The sequence below is a fragment of the Ceratosolen solmsi genome, unplaced genomic scaffold (genome assembly GCF_000503995.2).
Source record: "Ceratosolen solmsi marchali unplaced genomic scaffold, CerSol_1.0 scaffold1, whole genome shotgun sequence".
In the NCBI taxonomy this organism is placed as follows: Eukaryota; Metazoa; Arthropoda; class Insecta; order Hymenoptera; family Agaonidae; genus Ceratosolen; species Ceratosolen solmsi.
The window spans coordinates 7,963,695-7,976,276 of record NW_011948415.1 but is presented as its reverse complement, the minus strand read 5'-3'; positions in this window follow the sequence as shown (position 1 = coordinate 7,976,276).

The following is a 12,582-nucleotide window of genomic DNA, read 5'->3' as shown; positions in this document are numbered from 1 at the left end:
AAAAGTCAAGTTACAAATAACATCAATTTGAGTATACGCTTAGCAAATTTTGTGTACGAGGATGTAACATGACATTACTATGATTTCCATGGAAATCCTTATATTATCGTAACAATAATTAATGTAATTCATTGTACAATGCTTTTCGCACGATTACTAGAGAGAAAAGAAAGTTAGTAAAATGCCTTCATGTGGTGGCGGGTAAAAGCGGAAAGAAAGTTTGATTTGGGAAATCGTAAGAGCAACGGTAGTCGACGCACCTCGGAAGAAGTATAGAAAGAACGGGCATGCTCAATTGAGAGTCGCGAAGACTTAGTCCAGGGCGCAATGCCACCTACTTACTCTAGTAATACGAGGACGGAGGTGGGACAAGGGGTAATTCGGGGGCTACGGAGGAGAATAGGGAAGGGGACCGGTCGCTCGGTCGTATTGATCTCTGGGCTCGTGCTTTTCTCAACTTTTTACTCGGCAGAATCAACCGAGCGAGCGACTTCAGAGGCAACCGAACGTCCAACATTTCGCTCTCTAACTTCGCTTTGGATCCTCTCCCTCCCTCTCCCTTTCTACCCACAGATTCCAGGGCAAAACTCGCGAACTACTCGATCCATTGCTACGATCCTAAGCGACTTTATTTGCTCGCCAAGCACACTTTCTTATAATCAACGCCTTGCTACGATTTCCTCTTACTTAACCGACGGGTTTCGGCATTATTATCGAAGGCCAAGGATTTGGCGTCTTTATCGCCTGATCAGGACACCTGATCGTACATATTGGGTGAGAGACGCATAACAACGCGATCGCACGAAAATCCAGCGGAATGCAATCCATTTTTTACATGTATATGGACAACTTCCTCCCTAGATAAACTTGTGTCCTAAAGCTCGGCGAATCTCGCCAAGCTTTGCATCAGCACGCGAGCTTTAATCATTTATTCGTGCATCTCATTTGTAGGAAAAGAACACCCATGACTTACATCCGTTTTGTCTGCCTCTCAGCCACCCCTGTCCACGCTGCTCGCCCGTCGTACAAACACGATAGCGCACCGGGAAATACCTCCGGGATCGCAAAATCTGAAGCTCGAGTTCGTCTCATTGTAAAAAGGTGACATGGTGTGTACGAAGGTGCGCGGAAGGTACGCACGTAGGACGGAAAATTAAAATTCAGATTCGCAGACTCGTGGACGAATCGAGGCGCGCCAGGCCTTCGCTCCCATCCAACGTGATATCGCGTATTTATTTGTCATTATTCCCCCGCCCACCGCCTCTACCCCCGGCCCCGACCCCAGTCTCAGGCCCGCGCCACCACTTGCCCCGTTCCACTCCAGCTCCGGAGGACTCCTTCATCTCGAGAGTCACGATTCACTCGCTGGCTTTGCCTACCACCGGCTCTTTTCGGCACGAGTACTGGAATTTCCGCGAATCTACCTACCGACCGCCGCTCCATTTCTACCGTCTTTCTGCCGCTCTCGCGAAATTAATATATTCCCTCATATACTTTGCATATTATTGCAATATCCTGTAGCTATTACTCGGTATTTTACTCGGGGACCGCTTTTCACCGAGCAACTTATTTATTTTCCAATTCTACTGAATTTTCCATCGAACTGCATATTATTAAAAATGTTCTATTTAATAAGGAGCTACGAGCCAAATGGAAATATAATGCCAGCCATGGCAGAGATACGTGTGACTGGTGTTAAGAAATTTGAAATAAGTAATTACCAAAGTAATTTATATACGCGAATGTAGTAACGCATACTTTAGCCTGCGGCTTATTTCAAGTAGTTGAGAATTTCGAAAAAATGCAAGCCAGGCTCATTTCATTCTGATGAATTATCCGCGGCTACAGACTTTGCGACATTGTCGATTTCGATGCTTTGCTTTTCTTTTTAATAATTTTTTTCTTTCCTTCCTAGTTGTTCTTTATCTTTTTGTTTTCTTACTCCTTTTGTCTGCAGCTCAATCTCCCGGAAGAAGTTGCCATTAACGCATGTGTTACTTAATTGATTAAAAGCTCCGGGTGAAAGCATTATTTGAAACGACAGAAATTGAATGCACGAGGAGAAGTGGCGAGGCAACGATCAGTCCATGACGATTCGCAATTTTAAAGATTACATCCCCGCTTGCCAGGGTTAACAGCTACGGATCTTTACTTCGGCGGGTGGTAAAGTTTCGAGGCCAAGAGCTAACGGCTGAGTGCGATTCGAAGCCATCCAATCAGCGGGACAGTTTAATTTAAAGGCGCGTGCCTGCCCGCACCACTCGATCACTATTTGCATCTGCTAAGTGATAAGTAAACCCTGCAGACATGTATCCGTCCGGGCGATAAGCGGGAAATAAATCGCAAAACTTTAAGTAGTTATAAATCTATACTTATTGCCGTAAAGCGACCGACTTGGCCTCTCAGAGGCAGAGGCATGAATAAGGGAGAGTGACAGTGAGAGACAGACGGAGAGAGAGAGAGAGAGAGAGAGAGAGAGAGAGAGAGAGAGAGAGAGAGAGAGAGAGTACGGAACAAGGATAGATGAGAATTGATACGAGAAAGAAGGCGCCTCTCGCTGGGGAGGAGAAAAGCAAGATTATGAATATAAGGACAAGAAATGAAAAAAAAGTTGCGTAAGGAAGGGCTGTGGTAGAAAGAAGGGGAGAGATAGAAAATGAAAAGAGTAGGAGCAAACATAGCGGGAGGCATAAAATATAATTGCATCGGATGGCGTCACTGGCTGCACACCCCCAGCACTAATAGCGCTACGCTCTCGCTCTCGCATTTTAATGTCTAAATTATATGCGTATTGAAGATTGACGATACTAGGCCTTGCGCTTGTGAATACCCAAGCCATACTATCACCAATCACTTTCAGTATCTCTCTCTCTCTCTCTCTCTCTCTCTCTCTCTCTTTCAGTTATTCTTTTAATTTTTGTTATTACGAGTAATTACATTATCGATGACTAGTTTTTCATTTATCTTCAACGCCGATTAGAGATTAGATGGAGAATATCATTACTAAATGTAAATAGAGCGTATTTGCTTTTATTGAGAGCGAATTCGAAATGTTTGCTCGATTGCATAGACGAGTAACCAAAATACGAATTAAAGGCTCACCTAACGATTCGACGAAGCCTTTCCCATTTATCTTCAGCAAAATATTTCTTTTTCTGTAAAAGATGATGTATGAATGGATAGCTAGTGGCAAAAAAACCATATCGAACTGTAAGCTAAAGAGCAGAGAGAGAGGGAGATAGAACTTGAGAAGAAGGGGAAGAGAAGAAAGTGAAAGGAGAAAGAAGGACGAGTAAGGCAAGAAAGGAGCATCAGAGATCTTTGACTTAAATATAGAAACTCGTTTGACTGCGCTTTGTTCGATCAGCGTCGAGAACGTGACACGCGAAGAGCAAAGAAGAGCCGCGAAACAAACAAAGAAAAACATAACGGAGAATACAGATTTACGAATGGTGACGTATGCATATGTGTTTAGAACGAAAAAAAAAGTAATGACGGGATGGGATCCAAAAGAGAGACATATACTTACAAGATTAACCTCCCGCTGTGATATTATTAAAATACAGACAGAGAAAGAGATTGAAAGAGTGAGAGAAAGAGAGAGAGAGAGAGAGAGAGAGAGAGACTACTAGCGGTAGGAGAAGTAAGGGAAAAAGAGAGCGATACTTATATGTATACGTAACAGAGGATTGTAAAAGCAAGCTTTATTTTAATTAAAAGGGATAATCTAAAATGTGATGAAAGAAGAATCATTACAATTGAAACAATACTTTTAATTATAAATGCAGAAAAATCATTTTTTGAGGATAATAAGAAAAATTTATGATAATTTTAATTTATCTCCACCAGTAATTACTATGAAATATTTCGAAACATTCATCTTGTCATTTTGAATTTAATTTTTATTAAATATTGTCGTATCGTAAGAAATAATTTTGGCAATTAATGAATAAATATCAACTTTTTATTAATTGAATATAATATGGTGATCGCTGACGTTCGAATAATCCACTCGGTAAGATTTATAGTTCATTCGAATGAGAAGTGACGTTTGATTTAATAAACATTTATTAAGTTTATTCAAAGAGAATATAATAACTACATTACCAATCCTAAATTGATGCGCAAACAGAATACTAATATTGGCTAATAATATTGTAGAATAACTTTCAGTTTTGACTTCACTATAACGAAGTGTACGTAAACAAATAAGTTTCGTCGAGTTGTTGCAATATGAGATACATTAGAATTATGTCTCGTATATAAAGAATTATGGCTTATCTTAACAATTTTTCAACTGTATTGCAAATAAGCGGATCAAGTGATAGGGTCAAATCTGGTAGTACACTGGAATATCGAAGATATAGTTAATATTGGCACAATAGAAGTAAATATAAGAGGGCAGAGGAGATGAACAATGGAGAAGAGAATCAGAAGGCGAAGTATTTTGACGAAGTCGCCAAGTAAAGTTCAAAGAGTGATTCGCGAGGTTCGGCCCTTGTCATTCTTCACTCTCTCTCTCTCTCTCTCTCTCTCTCTCTCTCTCTCTCTCTCTCTCTCTCTCTCTCTCTCTAACACACACACACACACATTCAGAGAGATAGATAGATAGATAGATAGATAGATAGAGAGAGAGAGAGAGAGAGAGAGAGAGAGAGAGAGAGAGCGAGAGAAGGAGAGGGGGGCACGAACGCACACTCGCATGCTCTCTTTCTCTCTTGCTCGGCCTCACTCTCTGGCTCTCCATCTGCCTCTCTCGCGCGAGGGACATTTGTTTAATTATCTCGCGAACGGCAAGTTTCACAGAAGAGACGTCCGTCCGTCAGCTCGTTCTCTCTTAAGACTATACGCCAGTGGCCCTCGCTCTCGCTGAAGGCGCTTCTCCTCGCTCCGGGTCGGCGTAATAGACTCTCGCGCCTCCAAATGGATTTCGAGATTTATGCTAACACGCCGCATTTGTTCGCCGCAGTCGCGGATTATACGCGCGCGTGTCTAAAGTCCCCACCGCCGCCCCGGCCAGCGCTTATATAGACTGCGCGCCGGCTTACACTGCGGGCCTTTTAATACTTGCGCAATATTTTTCGAGCGCTCGCTTCGCACACCCAGCGACCAGCGCTTAACCGTGGCTTAAGCCTCGCTAAACCGTAACCGCGCGCAATTTCAATTCAGTGCAACGTCGTTTCGCGCCACGCTCTTTGTGCGCGACCCGTTTCATTCTCCATTTCTTTTATTTCTCTTTTCTCTCCTTTTTTCTCTCTTAATTTTATCTTTCCTTTATTCTTTACCTTTCTTTGCCGACGAATAATAATTACTCATTATGAAAATCGATTTGCTTTTTCTTCCGAGTATGGCCGGCTTTACGACCAGAGCTCTCCTTAAGAAGCCAGGGGCTAGGTTAGGGTGGAAAAAATATTCTTGGAGCGGTAGACTAGACGAGGGCTGTTTTTTACTTGTCCGCGAGATGCGACGTATAGGGCGAACGCGATTAATTTACGATTAAAGATAACAAGGAACTAGCCCCCTCCCTCACACGCACACGCGCGCGCATCCACCGCCCCCCCCCTCCATTGTGATTCAACCGCGTCTCGCTCGCATAACAAATGTGTTTTCTCGTACTTGCGGAAACATCGGCGCAAAGAGTCTTTAGCGTCCAAAGCTCTCTTTCGACAAACAAACACTTTTCTGCTCTTCTATTGATACTAACTCCTTTCCTACTCCCTTCCTTCTCTACCTGCAATTGTACGTACATACACGTGTATATACGCACGTACGTATGCGTGAATTTGCATATATTATGATTCTCGTAATTAGTTATTCGTCGGACGATGCCTCGTAAAAAAAAAACAAAAAAAAAACAAAAAAAAAAACAAGAAAAAAAAAGAGAGAAATCTATGTTAACGATCCACTAGTTTTTGACTTTATTTTCAGAGCGGCTCTAAGCGACCACCAAAGATAAAAACAAATGCGCATTAAACATTGATATTCGCAGGGAATTCACACGGATAAGGAAGTATTCTTATTCAAACGGATTTTGAAACGTTATATATCAATTTTCACTCGCGTCCTCTTAAAAGACTGTGAAGCTTCGATATAAATGAATAAAATGGGAAAAAGAAATGTTAAAAGAGCATATTTCGTGAAAATAGATTTGAACGCGATTGTAGTAAACATTCACGAACAGAGGAGTTATACATTTCAACATCCTTTGCCAATTTCAATGCGTATGAATGTATGTGCGAGCCACTTAACAGCGTCCATCATTGGGAGGCAATTATTTTGCCAAAAACAAGCCGATGTCTCGATAATTCAATTATGTTCTCGAAATAGCTTTTTGGAAAGTCCTTGGGGATTAATGGCCAGCCGCGATTTTTTCTTATTTCGCGTATGAAAATAAATGTATCGGGTACGAGAGAAGGGATCGGCAATTTTTGTCACTTCGAAAATCGATGCTAAACGATATGATGACAAAAACAAGACGTGATATCTTTAGCATCGAGGACATTCTTCCACATTGGCCAGCGACAGCCGGATGGCACGAAGCTGTGTGAGCGATACGACTATGTGATCTGGCCCAATTTATCACTAATGCGCAACGCCCACCAAAAGTCTGGGGAGCAGGAGACGAGTGAAACCACGATAAAGCAAAAGAGATAAAGCAAGAAGTGCGGCTCATTCGCGTAAAAGTAAATGCATATATACAAATGTTAGGGGGAGTGCGAGAGCACGAGAGCCGGAGAGAGAACGAAGAAAGATAGAGAGAGAGAGAGAGAGAGAGAGAGAGAGAGCATCTTGAAAGTTAAAAATAGCGACATTCGAGGCTCGAGTACACGAAAACATGACGAATTGAGTGAGTCGGAGAGAGAGAGAGAGAGAGAGAGAGAATGACACAGCATGAGGTGGGTGGGGGCTAGGAGTGATAGTGCACTGGTACTCATGTGTCTGTATATGAATGAATGATTGTGGGTTCGAGAGGGGGGAGTGCGGCAGTCGGTAGCCGTATGGGATTTCTATTGGTTGTTGGGGGGGGGGGGGGGGGGGGGGGGGGGGGCAGAGGCCGGGAGGAAGATACAGGCAGCAGAAGCACAGGTAGCACTCAATTTTCCTACTGGTTCTGCAGTTTCGAGCTGTCAATCCTTTAATTAAGGACTTGACGACGCTGCGCTTGGTACCTGGCGCATCTACGACGCTCGCTCGAGCATCGATTTTCTCGGCAATGGCTTGAAGACCCTCTTCAATAAGCACGAGCCAAGAGCCTTGGAATTTTTCCTCCCATCTTCGCTCACATTCTCCCACTATTCTCATTCAAATGGTCTCAAGACTCTGAGTAAGAGCTGATTCATTCAGCATTTGTGGAACCGGTGTGTGTCGCTCTTTCTAAAAATTAATTTACGTTTTTTGGTTACAAGACACTCAACGGCACTTCGTCACGTAAGAACGTATAGTTTTTTATTTACGCGCCATTACCAACTGCTTTATGAAATATTTTTTCATACTCTGTTTCTGTCGAGCCCCCATGCTAGTTCCACGAATGAAAAACACTTTACGCGACTATGAATTAACGCGACAAGCCGGGCGTATCATAAGCCAAACGTTTCGCGGTTTGTATCAGCGATCGTATGGTCCATCGTTGCAGACATTTAATAAGATGGAAAATAGCTTGTCTAATAAAAGGGGAGCGCAACGCGGCTCGTGCTCCCGGCTCCACCGTCAGACAGATTGAAAAAGCCGCATTTCACGCTTAGGAATACGTTTGCGTTCATCAGTACCTATAGAGGTCGAGCATTCCAGGAATAGGCTGTCACGAGCGGTGCCAATGCAGCCACTAACCTATAACTTATTTCACGTATCGTTTGACGTGATGCATTCGATCCAATAATATCTGGCCGGCGTGCGACGTGAGCCGACGTACGCGCAGCGCGACAACATTCATAACGCTCCTCGTCTCCAATTCGTCTCCCCCCACTCCCCCTTCCACCATCCCTCCAGCCGATCTCACTGTCCCTCCGTCGCACTATCGATCCAACTCCTTCCCGCGCGCACTCGGACCCGGCCTACTACAGCGGCCAGTCCATGCGATTCGATCTGGACGATTAAGTATCTTCGCGCATTCGCGCGAGCGTTTGCCGAAGCGGCGCGAAAATTAATGTGCGCTTTATTTTGGCGCTCGGATTGGCTCGGGAGGATGAGAAGGACGTAGAGCGCAGCGCCTAAATATCCGCGACGTCCACTATGAGCGCCCGGCCACCGACAGCCCTCGATCTAAGGATCTGACCACTGTCTTCTTCACCTTCTCCTACCCTACCTCCTACCCTCCGCCCCTACCGATGAACCGCCAAACCCCCCGAAACCCCTCCTACGACAATTTCGACCGGTGATTCCACCGGGAATGATTCGGAAAACTCATCTCACTCGCTGACTCTCATTTGCTCGGCTTTTATTAGCGACAACCGTTCATTCGCCTGCCTCGCGATACACGTATAAATAACACGTATCCCAGGACTACGCGCCCGACTCGGCGCTTCTATTTGGAAGAAAAAACGAAAATCCAATTTCTCGGACGAGTGCATAGACAAAGGCGTAGCGCGCATGCGGTATACACGTATAATGGCAAGGAGGAAGAGGCGAAGAGCATCTCCAGAAAGTCAGTCGGAGCTCAAAATCGCATTATGATGCCAACTATTTTGAAAACAAGTACAAGTCGACAGATTCTTCTCTAACATATTATTTACATACACCTCCCGCCCGGAATGTTGGCACGACAATAGGCGACCATATTTCCACTTCAGATAGCTACAACCTCGGGGCAACGCGCAGTTTCGGGTTCCGATGCTTCTCCGGAGGCTGGGCCATGTTTCGCGTATCGGTCATACACCCGCGGGCGCTCGTTTTATTTGCAGGCCTCCCCCGTTGTTGTCGCCGTGCGTATTATTATGTCTACGGGGAAACACGTCGCAGTTGCATTGACAAAACACGGATGCGCGTCGCATCCCTTACCATTCCGTCACTACTATCTTTGGCACTTTCTTCCCTATCCTCTACCTTTATCTTTTGTCCTTGCACTTCCTCCACGCGACTTCCCCATTCCTTACCGCTCCCGTAATTTTCGCCTCGCTGAGCCCTCTTTTTGACCTCTACTGCCCCCATACCCAAGACCCACACACACCCTTCCACACCGCCCCCTCCATCCCCCGCCTAACTCGAATTCACAATTCGTAGCTCACGGGATGACGTTTGCGTCACTCCGCGAGCTATGTCCTCGGGCCCTCGTCTTTCGCCTCTCCTCTCGCGCCTCTCTGCCATCGCGCCTTATTTTTCTATCTCGCTCGACGCTCGGAGGCACATATCCGACATATCCATCGACCCGTCGTAAAGATCCCCCTCGAGCGGATCACTTTGGACGAGCGTTCGTGTCTTAACGATTTTTTATTAGAGCACGGAGCGGTGCATCGAACCTGTTACTTCGCACTGAAATATTTGTCAAGTGGAATCCAACGCATTTACTTCTACGTGAATTGCTAAATCACAAATTCTCCAGGGTTTTGTGAGTGGTGCTTACAGCTTCGACAATAAATTTACGCCTAATGCAAACGTCATCTGAGAAATGCTTCGAGGATTCAGCTTTGTAGCATTCCCATTGATGTCGTGTCGTTTATTACTGCTCTTCCTTTTCCTCTGCGAAATTTATACATTCTAGTTCAAGTTTAATGCACGAGCTCCTTGATAATTATATGATGTACGAAAATAGCAAGCAAATAAATTTTAACATTGTGCGTTGACATTTTTCTCCGTCGCTTATGTTTTACTCTACTAAAATAATGCCTAATATTGGAAAATCGTAAAATTTCTAAATATATGCTTGTTTGATTCTCAAGTAGAATTTATGTCCTTATCCGTTCCATAAAGTGCTACTGAAAAATCAGGTTGAATTAAAAAAAAAAAAAATATATATATATATATATATATATATATAGTATTTTTAACGCAATTTAAATGAAAAAAATCACCTCCATTACTGCTTTAATGTGAAATGGCTGAAAGTGTTAATATTTTTCTGACAATGTCTCTCTGATTTTACTCGTTTGTACGTTTCTTAATTTTAGATTGAATCGAGTCTTAAAGTCATTTACAATTTAGTCCGAATATAAAAATTCATATTTATAATTATAAATGCTTTAAAACAATATTGTATTAAAATGCTAAATTTGAATATAATTAGAATTAATTAGAAGTTATTCGTCATCTGAAAATGTTGCAATAGGCTTTTCTCATGTACTTATAACTTGAAATTTTATCAATAAACATAAAAATTATAAAATGTAACGAATACTATATAATTGTTTATACTAATAATTTGAGAATATTGCTATGATAATGTGACAGAATAATCCGCATTCATGTAATTATAATGTTAAATAAATTCTTCAAAGTAATTAAATCCCTCTCAATTAAGATAAAATTAACCAAATTTCTATAATTATCACTGACTTACGTACAACAAAAATATAATACCCTTATCTCATAATTCTCTTTCTTTCTATTTATTTTTATAATATTCGAAAATGTCTGATTGTCCGCATATATGACAAACTGCCATCAATTTATACTACACACGCAATATCTTTTAAATTATCTTGATTTAACTTTAAATTGGAGCAGCTGATTCAAATCGAAAACATTTAACAAATACTTTATATTCTGCGACAATCATTAAAGAAGAAAGTATAAATAGAGAGCCAATTATTTTGCATGAATAATGAAATAAAAGAAAATATTTTTCTTGGTATAAAAATTGAATAGTAAAATAATAAATGATCGCAGAGAGACAAGAAAATTCAAAGACGAAACTCATTTTCTTCGGAATATTGTGTTAAATTATCTCGGATTAACATAGTTAAAAAATTTCTTATTTATATATCGTTACATACCTATCTATTTTATCTCGTCCATAATTTATTTAATGAATATGTAATTAAGTTGAAGACAAAAAAAATTTAGGAGATAAAACTTTTATTTCTACATATAAATAAATATATAAATATTTCTAAATTATTCCTGAAAATAATATTTTTATAGCCATATCATGCTTTACATACTAATAGAAATTATTTTACGATAACATGTACTTTAACATATAAACCGCTTTATCTATATATTTATTTATTATAAATTTATTAATTTAATTATCACATTTAACAAGCAATTTTAATTATTATTCTAAGTTAGAATCGTTGGCAGAAAATGTTTAAATGTGAAATATAATAAATATTTTAATATTGGATATTTCATTTATTAGCTTAAATCTTCAAATTTCACAAGAATAATTTTTTGTGCATATCGTTATAAATTAGCATAAATAATAACATATGTGACGTAAAAAAAAATTAATAATAGAATATGAAATACGAACTAACTAAATATATGAAACACAACTAACAATTTGTCAAACAGAAATCTAATAATCTTCAATTTGTTTTAAACATTCAAAATTGTTTACTTTTCAAAATAGTTTTACAAGGTAGAGATTCCGTTTTTTTTTCTCTTTATAATCGGAACATTTCACTTTAGAATCGAAGCAACGCAACAAGTTAAACATTATTTTAAAAAAAACTTTTTTCCCTTATCGTTAGTTTTGCGCAGATAACTCTAACGTGCATTAATCACAGGTGATTATAATATTTTGAGTTTAATATAAAGACGAATTGTCTGCATTGCTATTTTATAGCATAATTCAATGTCTATCGAATCCAGCAACGTAAAACAATTGAAATTTAGAGCGACAAGAGGAGCATAAAATCTTAGGTTTAATTACATTTTGTAGGAATAACCAATACTATTCACGTAAGGTTAGCAATCAATATTGCGCGTATATTATTGGAATGACAATTAACGATCGAAATAATCATGAATTTCTAAACGCAAGATCTGTCCACTCTTAATGTCAAACAGTTTAATACGACCGCTAAGAAATAACGTCGCGCGAGTCGTGTTTATTCTCAATAAATAACCGCTCCCTGACCGGTGGATCGAGATGTAACTGGAGCACCGAAATCTCCACAATATACCGCTAATAAGATGAAAGCGAGATGATAATGCGCAGGCTTTGAAAATCCCTGGATTCCCGTCGTGGAGAGGAATATCGCTTAGGTGGCGCCTTGGCCTCCCAAAGCCACTAGAAAAGCGATCTCACTCTCTCTTTCTCTCTCTCTCTCTCCCCCCACAGGAAGAAGAAGACCGTGCCAGGGGCGTGCTTAACTGCTTTACGAGGCACACGTGAAAGAGCTTCAGACGCGAATCTTTCGCCACGGAGATTCGTCCGACTTCTTTACACACGTGACGCGGATCCCCTGACTTTTACTGCTCCCGATTCCGTAGCGGCACCAAACGCTATGCTACGCGATGGTGACGATTCTGGTCCGGATGGGAGTTAACGATTTAACGATTTAACGAGGACCGCTCACGCGTCCGCTTTGCAGCGAGCCGCAACGCGGTCGACGTTTACGAGCGGAGGAGCTTGGCAATGAAGTCGCGGATCGACGACTCGCTTGATTCGAATGTGCTCCCACACCCTCACCCGGACTCCTC